This window comes from Oncorhynchus gorbuscha, linkage group LG05, assembly GCF_021184085.1.
Source record: "Oncorhynchus gorbuscha isolate QuinsamMale2020 ecotype Even-year linkage group LG05, OgorEven_v1.0, whole genome shotgun sequence".
Lineage (NCBI taxonomy): Eukaryota > Metazoa > Chordata > Actinopteri > Salmoniformes > Salmonidae > Oncorhynchus > Oncorhynchus gorbuscha.
This window is the reverse complement of record NC_060177.1, coordinates 36,931,750-36,946,979: the sequence shown is the minus strand read 5'-3', so window position 1 is coordinate 36,946,979 and position 15,230 is coordinate 36,931,750. Positions and strand designations below refer to the sequence as shown.

Below are 15,230 nucleotides of genomic sequence, written 5' to 3'. Positions count from 1 at the left end.
ACTCTTAGGGCCCTCACCTCCTCCCTGTAGGCCGCCTCATCGTTGTTGGTAATCAAGCCTACCACTGTAGTGTCGTCTACAAACTTGATTGAGTTGGAGGCGTGCATGGCCACGCAGTCATGGGTGAACAGGGAGGACAGAAGAGGGCTGGGAGCGCACCCTTGTGGGGCCCCAGTGTTGAGGATCAGCGGGGTGGAGATCTGGTTTCCTACCCTCACCACCACGGCCCGTCAGGAAGTCCAGGACCCAGTCGCACAGGGTGGGGTCGAGACCCAGGGTCTTGAGCTTAATGACAAGTTTACTATGGTGTTAAATGCTGAGCTGGAGTCGATGAACAGCATTCTTACATAGGTATTCCTTTTGTCCAGATGGGTTAGGGCAGTGTGATTGCGATTGCGTTGTCTGTAGACCTATTGGGGCGGTAAGCAAATTGGAGTGGGTCTAGTGTGTTGGGTAGGGTGGAGGTGATATGGTCCTTGACTAGTCTCTCAAAGCACTTCATGATGACGGAAGTTGGGGCGGCAGCGTAGCCTAGTGGTTAGAGCGTTGGACTAGTAACCGGAAGGTTGCGAGTTCAAACCCCCCGAGCTGACAAGGTACAAATCTGTCGTTCTGCCCCTGAACAGGCAGTTAACCCACTGTTCCCAGGCCGTCATTGAAAATAAGAATATGTTCTTAACTGACTTGCCTGGTTAAATAAAGGTTAACATTTTTTTTTAAGTGAGTGCTACAGGGCGGTAGTCATTTAGCTCAGTTACATTTCTTGAGAACAGGAACAATGGTGGCCCCCTTGAAGCATGTGGGCACAGCACACTGGGATAAGGACTGATTTAATATGTCCGTAAATACACCAGCCAGCTGGTCTGCGCATGCTCTGAGGACGCAGCTAGGGATGCCGTCTGGGCCGGCAGTCTTGCGAGGGTTAACACGTTTAAATGTTTTACTGACGTTGGCTGCAGTGAAGGAGAGCCCACAGGCTTTGGTAGAGGCCCGTGTCGGTGGCACTGTATTGTCCTCAAAGCGAGCAAAGAAGTTGTTTAGTTTGTCTGGTAGCAAGACACCGTGGTCTGCGACGGGGCTGGTTTTCTTTTTGTGGTCCTTGATTGACTGTAGACCCTGCCACATACCTCTCGTGTTTGAGCCGTTGAATTGCGACTCTTCTTTGTCTACAAGCATAGCTTGTTTGATTGCCTTGCGGAGGGAATAGCTACACTGTTTGTATTTGGTCATGTTTCCGGTCGCCTTGCCCTGATTAAAAGCAGTGGTTCGCGCTTTCAGTTTTGCGCAAATGCTTCCATCAATCCATGGTTTCTGGTTGGGGAAGGTTTTAATAGACGCTGTGGGTACAACATCACCGATGCACTTGCTAATAAACTCGCACACCAAATCAGCGTATTCATCAATGTTATTGTCCGACGCTATACGGAACATATCCCAGTCCACGTGGTCGAAGCAATCTTGAAGCTTGGAATCCGATTGGTCGGACCAGCGTTCAACAGACCTGAGCACGGGTGTCTCCTGTTTTAGTTTCGGTCTATAGGCTTGGAGCAACAAAATGGAGTCATGGTCAAATCTTCTGAAAGGAGGGCGGGGGAGGGCTTTGTATGCGTCGCAGAAGTTAGAATAACAATGATCCAGTGTTTTTCCATAATTTGCAAATAAAATCATTAAAAATCCTACAATGTGATTTTCTGGATTTTTTTCTCTCATTTTTGTCTGTCATAGTTGCAGTGTACCTGTGATGAAAATTACAGGCCTCTCATCTTTTTAAGTGGGAGAACTTGCACAATTGGTGGCTGACTAAATACATTTTTGCCCCACTGTATGTAGTGCACTACGTTTGACCTGGTCACATAGCGCTCAAGACAACTGGGAATTCGGAAAAAAACAGGGTCAAATCATGATGATGTCAGTGATCTTCAGGTCGGAGCTCTAGAAAGAGACCAGAATTCCCGATTTGCAAATCCGAGATGACCGTTCAAAGCTTATTTCCCCGTCTGAGTTTTTTTTCCCAGTTTCCAGTTGTCTTGAACTCACTGAAATCTGATTTCCCAGTTCTGAGTTTCCAGTTTTCAGCGGGACAACAAACATGCTGGATTGACACAATGGCCAATTTTTTATGTTTATCCTTTTAAGCTTGGAAAATAGACTTGGGACCACACACACACTTCACTGAATAGCTGGCTAGTGATTGCTTTGCAATGCTTGCAGTTAGCTACCGACTACTTTCAAACCACACATTGCTGAATTTGTGATTTCCAACGTGTTGTATGACGTTTATGGCCGATGAGCACCGATACGTTTTATCTATAATTTATCTTCATTAAAAAGGATTTGCAAGTAGATTGTCGACTTAATTCATGATGACTGCTAGCTTGCAACTTAAGATTTCGAAAGTATGACGTTGACATGATCAGTCCAATCAAAGCTGCTATAGATATAACGTCATTTGACCTGTGGCCAATGACCTTGAGCCTTCTTGGATGTGCACTTCTAATGTAACTCTATGGCAGCATTCAAGGGGCTTGAATTTTCGAGCTCTACCCTTAGATTTGATGGTGCCGTAGTGTCCCCATGAGTGACAGAACACTGAGCCAATCGACTAGAGAACTAGAGAACATTACCAACCCCTATGCTCTGTATTTTCTGCTGGCTGCCCCACCACCACAGAAAGCACTGAGCTAGGCTGAAACACATGCATTTTGGAGCTGCTTTACTCAAGAAAGCACAAAAAAAGACCATGTTTGTATGCGGCTTTATGAACTAAATGGTTTTTTTTTTTTTTTACATCGTTTGCAAACTGATATTTGACACGTATTAATGCCAAAATAGCATGCAAAACAGGCTAGAAAGGTGGGGCTCAAAACAGGCTCTGCCCCACCTGCCCTGAATGATGTGTCACCACTGAGCCTTGCCCTTGTGCACACATTTCAAGTGGTTCGCTAGTATGCATATTGGTACAAAGCTTTAGGCACACATTCTAAGTAGTGTACTAATATGGACCGTAGCCTAACAGCCCTCTTGGTGGACTGCCATACTTTTACACTGGAGACTGCTCCTTCTAGTCTGAATGCTCTGAAGTAGTCTTGTAGGGACAAATTTCATATCCGATAACACATTTCAGTCCATTTGAACCAGATCGCTCTAAACTGGGTTGTCGAGCCTTCCATTATGGTTAACCTGCAACCAGGGCTCTAAATGACATTTTTCATTGGTAGCACCAGAATATTAGATTTCTTTCATTGATTGAGATACAGCCTATATGAATTCTAGCTACTTTAAGCACATGTTGTTCCCTAGAAAGAAGAAACTATCCACTGGGCACACTGGTTGAATCAACATTGTTTCCACGTCATTGCAATGAAATGACGTGGAATAGACGTTGAATTGAGGTCTGTGTCCAGTGGGTAATATGTGACACTGTAAAGGCATTTGTTTATTATAAAAGCTCAAATGTTGATACGAATACCTGTCATTGATATTACAAAGTTGTTTGTGGAATAATCGGTTTCTGCATTGTGTAAAAGCACTGTTTTCCTATTGAGATGCATTACATTGAAAATTGTGCACTGTCTCTTTAAAAACATCAGGTTGGTGACAAAGACATGCAAGAGATCTGTCATTTATTCATTGCTATGACCTTTTCCTTTCTGTCTGTGGCCCCAAATGTTTGGAGATACTGGTCATGTTACCAGGTTGTTAGTTAGCTAGCTAGCTAGCCAATGAGATGAAATGACTGAACAAAGTGTAAATGACGCGCGAGTAGTTTTAGAAATGCCCAAGACATGGCTAAGGAATGTAAAATGTGGTCCCTGCGATCCACTATAGGGAGATAAAAATATTGTGCCGGGAATATGGGTCGGACCTTTTGACCTAGTTGGGCTATAAGCAAGCCGTTTTCGCTGTAGTAATGGTGCAACCACGACGCTATCGAATCTGCACTCGCCTTATTATTACAGCAATTATTATCTGGGAGATTTTTTCCTAGGGGCACAGTGTTCCCAAAATAAAACATCTGGTCGCACAGAAAAATATTTTGTTGCATATGCAAACAAATTGGTCGCACTTTAGAACCCTGCCTTCAGCTAAAAACAGCCTCTCTGGAAGCTTCTACCTCCACCGCAGACTCACTGCATTGTCACAGTCCAGGAGTTAAATCTCCCCTAAATCTCTATGGGTGTAAAATGTGACGTGCAAGACTGGCCCGAGATCAAAGGTGATGAGCTAGAGGTTGGCTTTTAGTTAGTGCACCAAGGCCAGATTCCGGCCCAATCTTGAAAAACACCACCGCATTGCTTTCGCCTAGCCAGTCCTTTCAGATCAGTGGCTACAGAACAAAGCAAAAAGGGGCTGCCATTTCAGAGTAATTTGGGACCTAGCACAGCTGTAACCTCCCCGCCACCCCAAGTTAGTTCGTTACCGGTCCGACACAGCTGAATTCCTCAAGGTATTGATTTGGGAGGCACAGTCTAACAGTGGCACGCCTTCAGTTTCTCCCTTGTCCGTCTATCAACAAAGAGCCTCGGTAGCTTTCATGCTGAATGGGAATCACAGAGAGTCGATAAACCCCCCCCCCCCCCCCCCCCCCCCCCCGAGATCAATGGCAGACCAGCAGTTTGATTATAGTTCTCCTCATCACTCTCCCTGACAAGGCATTGATCTCCACTAAACTGGGATATCAGCAAAGCCTGACGAGGGGAGAAACAAGTCATAACATAAATAACAGGGCTGGTTTGGTTACTGTAGTGGGGGGGCTTCCCTCACAGCCATGTACATGTGCGCACACAGTACCAGTCAAAAGTTGACACAGCTACTCATTCCAGGGTTTTTATTTATTTGGACTATTTTCTGTAGACTAATAGTGAAGACAACAAAACTATGAAATAACACATATGGAATCATGTAGTAACCAAAAATGTGTTAAACAAGTGAAAATATGAGATTCTTCAAAGTATCCACCCTTTGTCTTGAAGATAGCTCTGCACACTCTTGGCATTCTCTCAATCAGCTAGGCTACCTGCCGCTCCATTTTCCTTTCTCTCTATGACCCCTTCAACCTTTGTTTTTAAAATGATTTTCCCACACGATTGCATAACGGTAATGCAGCATATCCACAACTCTGTCCTGGGGACCCCAATGGGTGCACGTTTAGATTTTTGCCCTAGTACTACACGGCTGATTGAAATAATCAAAGCTTGATGATTAGTTGATTATTTGAATCAGCTGTGTAGTGCAAGGACAACAAACAAAACGGGGTCCCGAGGACTGAGTTTGGGAGACACTGAAGTAATGCATTAAAAGCCGGCACACGCAGCCAGTGTGTCTGGAAACAAAGGACACGCACATAGAACAGCTTCTTCCTGGTTGAGTCGAGGAGAGAGCAGAGGCAAGGTCTTCACTAAGTCAGCCATTTTTTTATAATATAGAGTTGTTTTTTTTATCCTCCCTGCTTTGGTCTCCCATTCAAACAAGCTCTGCCAAGCAGTCCTTGAAGGCGACGTCCGCCCAAACCTGACGAGGACTGTGAGAACCACTCTAACTAGCCTTTCACACTTAGAAAGGCCTGAAAATGACGCTTTAGCAGTTAGAAAAGACAAATGCACCATACACCAGACTGCAGTAAACCAAAGTATTGTCTTCACAGACTTAGTCGCTGTCACGCTCGTTTAGAGATGGATTGGACCAAGCAGCAGTATGGTAGAAGTGCATCTTTCTTTATTTTAAATGACACCGAAAAACAACAAAATACAAAATGAACGTAAAGTTTACATGCAGTGCAGAAAGCAACTTCACACAAACAAGATCCCACAAACTAAAAGGTGGAAAAAGGGCTGTCTAAGTATGATCCCCAATCAGAGACAACAATAGACAGCTGCCTCTGATTGGGAACCATACCCGGCCAACAAAGAAATAGAAAAACTAGAATGCCCACCCAAATCACACCCTGACCTAACCAAATAGAGAAATAAAAAGTCTCTCTAAGGTCAGGGCGTGACAGTCGCACTCGTAAACTCACTTTCACTCCCTTGACATTCGAAAACTCGCTGTCATTCCATCACCCTCCCATGTTCTCTCCTTTCCTCTCCGTTTGAGATTAGTCAAGTATTTTTCGGTGAGAGGGAAGGAACGATTGCTTTGCGGGGGTAGGATGTATCGGGTGGTAACTTTTTTGAGCACTCACGTGAGGCTTGTAGGGGGGGAAATGTATTACTCAGAAACTATCCAATCTAGCAAACGATCAAGAAGGTAGGGTTTGTTGATTTAAAATATGTGAGCATTTCCAAATATGAAAGGCATACAGGTTAGTGTAATGATCTTCGTCTGTTGTTTGTAGAAAGTCAGACCGAAATGCAGCGTGTAGGTTACTCATGACTTTTAATGAAGCTATACGGTACATGAAATAACGGAAGAAGAAAACAACAAACGAATGAAACAAAATACAGCCTATCTAGTGACTAAGACAGGTACAATCACCCACGAAATACAACGCGCACTCAGGCTACCTAAATACGGTTCCCAATCCGAGACAACTAGAATCAGCTGACTCCAATTAGGAATCGCCTCAGGCAGCCAAGCCTAACTAGACACACCCCTAATAATACACACTCCCAATTAATACAAACCCTAATACGAAATACAACATATAAACCCATGTCACACCCTGGCCTACCCAAACATATAACAAAAACACAAGATACAATGACCAAGGCGTGACAGTTAGGTTATAAATCACGTAAAATATTGGGACAGGACATCTTTTGTTAATGTTTTGGTTCTGTACTCCAGCACTTTAGATTTGAGATAATCAATGACTATGAGATTAAAGTGCAGACTGGCATCTTTAATTTGAAGGTATTTTCATCCATACCGAGTGAACCGTTTAGAAATTAAAGCGTTTTTTTGCACATAGTCCCTTCATTTTAGGGGACCAAAAGTAATGACAAATTCACTTGTGTATTTAAAGTAGTAAAAGGTTAAGTATTTAGTCCCATATTCATAGCACGCAATGACTACGTCGAGCTTGTGACTCTCCAAATTTGTTGGATGCATTTGCTGTTTCGGTGGTGATTTAGATTATTTTGTGCCCAATAGAAATGAATGGTAAATAATGTGTTGTGTCATTTTGGAGTCACTTTTATTGTAAATAAGAATAGAACGTGTATCTAAACACTTCTACATGAATGTGGATGCTAACATGATTACGGACAATCCTAAGTGAATAATGATGAGTGTGAAAGTTGCAGACACCCAAGACATGTTAAGCTCTCACCATTACAATAACAGGGGAAGTTAGCATTATTGGAGGGGTATGATATTTGTAGAGTCACATGATGTAGTCATTGTGTATTATGAATAATGGACCAAATACTTACATTTTTACTACTTCAAGTACACATATAAGTGAAGTTGTCCCAATACTTTTGGTCCCCTAAAATGGAGGTACTATGTACAAAAAGTGCTCTAATTTCTAAACGGTTCAAACGATATGGATGACAATTCCCTCAAATTAAAGCTAACAGTTTGCACTTTAACCTCAGTCTTTGTATCAATTGAAAGTGCTGAGGTACGGAGCCAAAACAATAATAAATGTGTCACTGTCCCAATACATTTGGATCTCACTGTGTCACGGCCCAACCTGTCGGTCTGAGTATTACTGTCCCACTCCTCTCCTTCTCTGTCAGTCATAAATAAATACACATATATATAAATACACATATATATATATATATATATATAGGCGGAATGATCCAAAGGGGTTGGATCTCCCATGTATCTTCAACTCACTCTTCCTGACAGTTTTGTCTCTCTCCATCTCTCTCTCTCTCTCCACAGTTCTTCATCCTCCTCCTTCTGATCTTCTTCTTGGAGATTCTGTCCATCACGCTCTTCTTTGTTAACCAAAACCAGGTAAGGTGACGTCTCGCTCTTATTTCTTTTACTGTGGTCGATTCCGGTACAGTTTATGTATCACAGAATAATAACATAATATATATTGATTTAAACTAATCCTATATACTTTTTTCCCCCCCTGTACAATAAGCAAGTCTGATTGAAAGGCAGAGGAGCAATGGCTTTTCAACATAAATCAATCTCTACACATCAGAGCATTTCCGACATGGGAAGGTATTAATCATGCATTTCGCGCACACACACACATCCTGCTCCTACATACGCACGCATACGCTGGCACACACGGACACAGTAATACAATTCACGGCATTCCAAATTCAATCCGTCTAAACAAGCGTTGCTCCAATGACGGGACACCCTCCAATTTATCGACCACGCCACTCCATTATGCATGACTTGTGGCGTCCTCGCTACCCCGGGGGCCAGGACAAAGGCCGTTGGTGTCTAAAGTCTCTTTCTGTACCTTTTTAGTAAATAATGATCCTATCCTTTTGATATTTTTCTCCACCCTCTTTATTTCCTTTGAGTGTATTACATTTTCCCCCACTCTCGTACTGTCTATAGCCTTTTATCTGTGGTTATGTAATAAAACCCATACAGGCTCTGTTAAATCGGAATCCTCCGCCCCACAGCCATTATAATCCTTTGGTTTGTCTCACTCGCTGTGTAATTCTAGAAGAGTTCCTGGATTGGTAGCATCTTCCTGGGCTCTCAGCCACTACATCCCATCCGTTATGAATGTTAACTTACCTCCGTCCCCACCCTAGTCCCTATGTCTAGCATTCCCCTGTTTCCCTATCCTCCATTCTGTGTCTGAATGATTTTGTTTCAGTTCTTAACTGTTCTACACAAAGCAGTGCAACGAGAAACTGAGTAAACGAGTGGAGCACTGTAAGAGTCAGGCGTACTGTAGATGTACTGTAAGACTTGTTAGGAAGGAAGACAAAGGGGGAATGGTCCTCTAGTGGCTATTTTAAATGGACTCTACGTTGTTCTTGAACAGCAGGGAGTCATTCCACATGTACATAAGAGCTATATGTTAATGTTATTGTTGGGAAGGCTATTTTTTTAAAAGTGTTTTCCATTCCGAGTACTGGAAGGGAGATGTGTGTGTGCTGGCTTTTATGGCAGCCCAGCACTGACGCACAATGATTAAGCACGGTCTTGGTGATCAGATGAGTTGGTACGTGACGTTAACGGTTATGTCAACTTGCGTTATAGTCAAATGTATCAGTTCCCACTGCAAATCTGTGACATTAAAACACCGTACAGTATGTTGTTGCCTTTTTCAGAAATATTCAACCTACCAGCAACATTGATTCAACATGATTGAGAAAGTACGAAATAACGAGGAAACTTTGCCCAGAGAGCTGATTCCCTGATCCCTCATCAGTATTCTGTTGCCGGGTCTCATTCCCACAACTCTGCTGCTCCACTGATGGCCTGGAACACTCCCAGCTGTCTCATCACCACATCAGCCCGTGGCACCTAATGCCAGCCTACAGCTGCCAACCTTGCCATCTTTGACTGACTTCAATCCCTGTAACTCCAGGCAGTCATGCCAGTACCACCTAGTCCAGTGTTTCCCAATCCTGGTCCCGGGGACCACAAGGGGTGCATATTTTTGTTTTTGCCCGAGCGTTACACACCTGATTCAAATAGTCAACGTATCATCAAGCCTTTTGATTATTTTAATCAGGTGTGTAGTGCTAGCTTTGGGGGTAAAAACTCAAATGTGCTCCCCTCAGGGGTCCCCAAGACCAGGATCGAGAAACGCTAACCTAGTCTCATCACCAGCTAGTCACATAACCACCTAATCAAATAGGGTCACTAAAAAAAAGTTACGGCAGCCAGGCAGGGTTTCCTTTCCAACTAGGAAACCTTGTCAGTCAAACCAATTAAGTTACTGTAGGAAAAGGGTGATCCGTCCGGTGTCCATAAACACGTCTGTTTCTAGACACTAGTTCAAGATGGCGGCAGGGCAGCTTTGCCGAGCGTGTTGTGTCACACTGTTTGTTTGTTTCAAGTGTTACACGTTTTTAATTACTTAGCACAACCATTATAGGCTGCATTAAACAACAGGCAAAATCTCAAATCCTACAGGATCCAAGCAATTAAGGCGTTAAATTGACATTTGCTGTTTTCTACATGAGGAGATAAAGCCGGTGTGGTGCCCTTCCTGGAAGCCGAGAGAGGATACATCTGTGCTGTGACTGACGGTCTCGACATGTTGAGCTGACTAGCCTTGGCTACTCCTCGACGGTCAGGTTTTTACCGGTGTTTCGACATTCTACCGGAGTCTCCTGAGGTTCCTAGCCCAGGATACCCCTGCCGGGTGGACTAGCAACCAGTGATTGGCTGGTCTACTGGGCCCGCTCTGCCTCACTGTGCGGTAGCCTACTGCAAGGTGACTGGGTGCATTGACCAGACCCACACACTGGGCAATCCCGTCAGTACATTCCTGCAGCGGTTGTTGAACGCGCTGACCGCTCTAACTAAGGCAACAACGCTCAAAAACAAATCTCATCTCCCTAACCCAGAGATACCTCTAAACCCTACTTCGACTGATAGTATAGCAGCTTTTATCTTTCAGAGGGATCAGATTGTGTTACCATTTTACTCTTACTGTGACAGGCACATAAAACCTTCTCATCTACAGGGTTTGGTCTGGCTAGAAACTGTTTGCTGTATCAGATGACTGTAGTTTGGATTTAAATCATCTAAGTGCAGAGAGATTTTTAGGAAGAAACAAATTGTGTTTTATTAATCTTCTGCTTTTGGTGTCAGGAAACATCCACCCAAACCCAGGCCCATTGGCTATGGATCAGGAAACATTCACCCAAACCCAGGACCATTGGCTATGGATCAGGAAACATTCACCCAAACCCAGGACCATTGGCTATGGATCAGGAAACATTCACCCAAACCAAGGACCATTGGCTATGGATGAACTTCCCACTCCAAATGATTTTAAAACTAGATCAGGGTTGGGACTAATGCATATTAATGTGAGGAGTTTGATGCTGAAATTGGACATGATAAAAGTCTGGGTTCACACTGCTGACCCAGATGTCTTTTAGTACTGTCCGAGACCCGTTTTCAGAAATCTGTTCTAAATCAGTCTATAGGCTTGGATGGTCTAATGTTTAGCGATGTGACCTACAAAGTAAGGGGGGGATGTATAGCCATCTATATTAATGACATATGTGGTTCTTGAATTAAGGTCTTTATCCAAACCAAAACAGTTTGAGTTTTTAGCAGTGAAGCTGCAGTTATTTTAAGTTGGGATTGGTTATCTCCAAACTCTGAGGCCATAAGAGGACTGTGCAATACATTTCATTTTACTCAAATGATGAATGAGGTTACAAGATTCAATCCAAAAGACATCTCTGAGTCAACACTTATTGATGTTATTCTAACAAACAATCCGCATAAATACTCGGCCGTTGGGATTTTCGCTAATGATTTTAAGTGATCATTGTGCAGTTGCTTGCATTAAAGACACCAAAATCCCCAAAGTGCCCTCTCGGTTCATATTCAAACAACATTTTAGGCAGTTCTGTAAGCATGCTTTCCTGCATGAACTTTATACATATACAACTGGGACAGGATTGCACTTATTCCAGATATCGAAGAGGCATTCTCCTATTTTCATTCTATATTTTCTACTATCTGTGATAAATATGTCCCTCTCAAAAAGTACCGGGCAAGGGATAGACAATCCCTGGTTTACAGAATTATCTGATTTGATCCAAAAATAAAATACACATTGGGCCAAAGCCAGGAAGGGTAATTCCCAGATTGAATGACAGTTATTCAGCGCACTTGGAAATACGTGCACCTTGTTAATATGGAAATGCAAATCTAGCTTCTATTATGAATATACCAAGGAAAACCTCAATAACCTGACAAAATTATGGAAAACCATTAAATCCATGAATGTTAACACAAACTCCTCTGGTCTTCTGCTGAAATTGACCTCAAATTCAATGGATGTGACTAACAAGAATGAACTGCTTGACATGTTTAATGAGCATTTTGCTAAAGCTGGGCATTTATTTGGTAATGAACTCCTTCCAACCATCTCAAATGAGGCTGTGAATGAAACTGCCACATGCCGGCCTACGGTTCATTTATTTCATTTTACAGAGATTGAGCTTTCAGGAGTTGTAAAGGAACTCAAATCTAATGATATTAAGAAAGCAGCTGGCCAAGATGAATTAAACCCATATTTTCTAAAAACAAAAAAAATGGTGCAGAGATCATTGCTGCCCCTCTCACTCATATATTAAATCTTTAATTGGGGAGTAATACCATTCCAAAAGTCTGGAAAGCAGCCGATGTCACGCCTTCACATAAAGGTGTAGATCCGTCCCAGTTGGAGAACTATCTAAACTGCCTGCGCTGGCAAAAGTTTTGGAAAACTTGTTGACCTCACAGTTCAAAGACTTTCTTTATAATAACTCAGTTTATCTCAAATCCAGCCGGGATTTAGAGCCGAGCATAGTACAATTACAGCTGTAAGTAAGATTGTAGGTGAAGGAGAATCACTGTTTCACTTTTTGACTTATCGAAGGCCTTCGACACTGTTGACCATGCCGTGCTGTTGTATAGGTTAAAAAGGTTGGTTTAAGTGTTGATGCATTGGATTGGGTCCAAAACTACTTTTCTGGCAGAACACCGTGTGTAACTCAGGAGGGTATGAAATCTGAGTTTCGAAGACTTAAAAAAGGAGTTCCCCAGGGCTACATTTTTTAGGTCTGATCCTTTTTACACTGTATATAAATGATTTAGGGCAGACTGTTGACTCTGCAAATCTCCATCTTTATGCTGATGACACAATTATTTATTCTAGCGCATCTAATATTGAGAAGGCTTTTCAGGACCTTACAGTTGGCCTTTGATGTTATTCAAAGGCAACTTTTCAAATTGAAACTTGTGCTTCATGAAAGGAAAACAAAGATTATGGTTTTCTCTTCCCTGATAGTAAACAGATGGCGTCACGTGCAGATTTTAACTATAAAACACCAGCAAATTGATAGGGTCACCTCCTATAATTATATTTGAATTTGATTAGATGAAAAGTTGAATATTAACAGCACATTGATACCTTGACCAAGAAACTGAAGTTGAAATTTGGTTTCTATTACGGGAACAAATCTTGCTTTTCAATGTTAGTCAGAAAATATCTTGTTCAAAGCACTTTAAAAAAACTGTGCTGGATTATGGGGATATTGTCTATATGCAGGCCTCAGCAAGTACCTTAAACTCTGGACATAGATCTTAAAGCACCATGATACACTATTGCAAATGCTAGATCCCTCACCCATCACTGTGATCTGTACACTATGGTGAAAGGGACCTCTCTCTCCACCAGGAGGCTAAAGCACTGGTACACTTGTGTACTAAGCATTGATGGGACAACTCCATTTGTATCTCTCTTTACTGGCCAGATCGGTCTCTCAATATAGTCTTCGTTCACAGTCGCTGCTGACTGTCTGTTCCTAAGTCTAGAACCGAGATGGGGAAGAAAAAAGAAAACAAATGCCATAATGCCTTCATCCTGGAACATGCTTCAGAAGATCTTAAAGTTAGGGGAGTTAGTGTCTTTGCCTGTTTTTAAGACTCTGATCGACAACTGCAGTTGTATCTTTAACTTGTGACACGTTATCTTTTGTGTGCATTCTGTATTTTTCTGTAATGTTTTATGGACTCGCTGCTATTTACCTGTTTTGCGTCCTTGCCAGGTCACCCTTGCAAAATAGGTTTTTAACCTCAATGGGTTTTACATACAAACCTCAAAGGTTACATACATTTTTATTTAAATAGGACAGACTCACTTCAATGGAAGTTGTCAGTCATTTTCAGTTAGTTTACACATTATAAAATAAATAAATGATACATCCAATTGCTCAATTCACTGAGACACCTGTCAATATTATTCTCATATTTTAAATGAAAGACAGTGATGTTATCTTCAATGTCACTGTTTCTTTTAGAACTGACGTTGGCATAACTCAGTTTGTTGTATTTAATCTTAGTATGAATCATATTTCTTAGATTAACAAGTTGCACATTTTACCTCAGCAACATGGGACTTCTGAGGTTCAATGTAGCAATTTGAAATTGAGTCATGTAACCCACTGCCTGAATGAATTTCAAGCATGGAAAAGTTTCATTTCACACTGAGAGAAATGTTTCATTGGTAAAACGCACCACTAATCATATTGATTTACCCATTAAATGAATGGAAACATGAAATGACTAATTAATTGGACTACCCACAAAACATGTCAAATGTTCTGCTCATTATGTGAAAAGGAGGAACCCATTGGTGAAATCCTGTAGTGGTGTTGACCGTAAAAAAACAACACCTGGGTTCAAATGGTATTTGTTTTGTTTCAAAAGCTTTAGCTTGACTTTTGGCAGGATTAACTGGCAGGCGGGCTCAACCAAACACGCAAAGTACAAATACTAGCCTATTTGAACCCACATCTGGGAAAAGTATTTGTTGATTCGAATTTCATAGGCACAATTGTTTTCTATTTTACTAGGCAAGTCAGTTAAGAACAAATTCTTATTTACATTGACGGCCTACACCGGCCAAACCTGGACAACGCTGGGCCAATTGTGCACCGCCCTACGAGACTCCCAATCACAGCCTGTTGTGATACAGCCTGGATTCGAACCAGGGTGTCTGTAGTGACGCCTCTAGTACTGAGATGCAGTGCCCTAGACCGCTGCTCCACTCGGGAGCCCCATAAGCCAAAATGAGGGTCGTGTACAAACCGTCGGGTAGGAAAACAGTCTAATTCAATATTGCAATCAGGTTGAGATAAAACCATAATACAAGAACTAGAAAGGAGCAAAGCAGCATTGAGGAAAATAGGCTGTGGGTGGATAACAAAGCGTGAACAGCTTCTGTCAATGTTTTCCTATGAATACATATGAATGCATTTGAATGAACATACGAAATTAAGGGGAATGACTCCAGAGAGAATAGAATCCAAAAAAAGGGCCCATTTTCACACTATTCGCCCCTTGCAGGGAGCTATCACAGACGAGCATAGATAAGCAGTTTGCCATTTTGGGACGATGCACAGAGCCTTCCCCGTCTCTTCATATTTCCTGAATCCTTGTCCAATAAACATGTCACACAGTACAATGTCTGAAGTACAGTGCATTCGGAAAGTATTCAGACCCCTAGACTTTTTCCACATTTAGTTACATTTGAGCCTTATTCTAAAATGTATTAAATAGATCCCCCCCCCGCCCCCATGAATCTACCCACAATACCCCATAATAACAAAGAGAAAACA

General features: G+C 42.2%; 1 pseudogene; it reads left to right on the top strand.

The window, feature by feature from the left end:
- Positions 1–15,230, top strand: part of LOC124035911 — a 95,509-nt pseudogene that overhangs the window by 64,483 nt on the left and 15,796 nt on the right.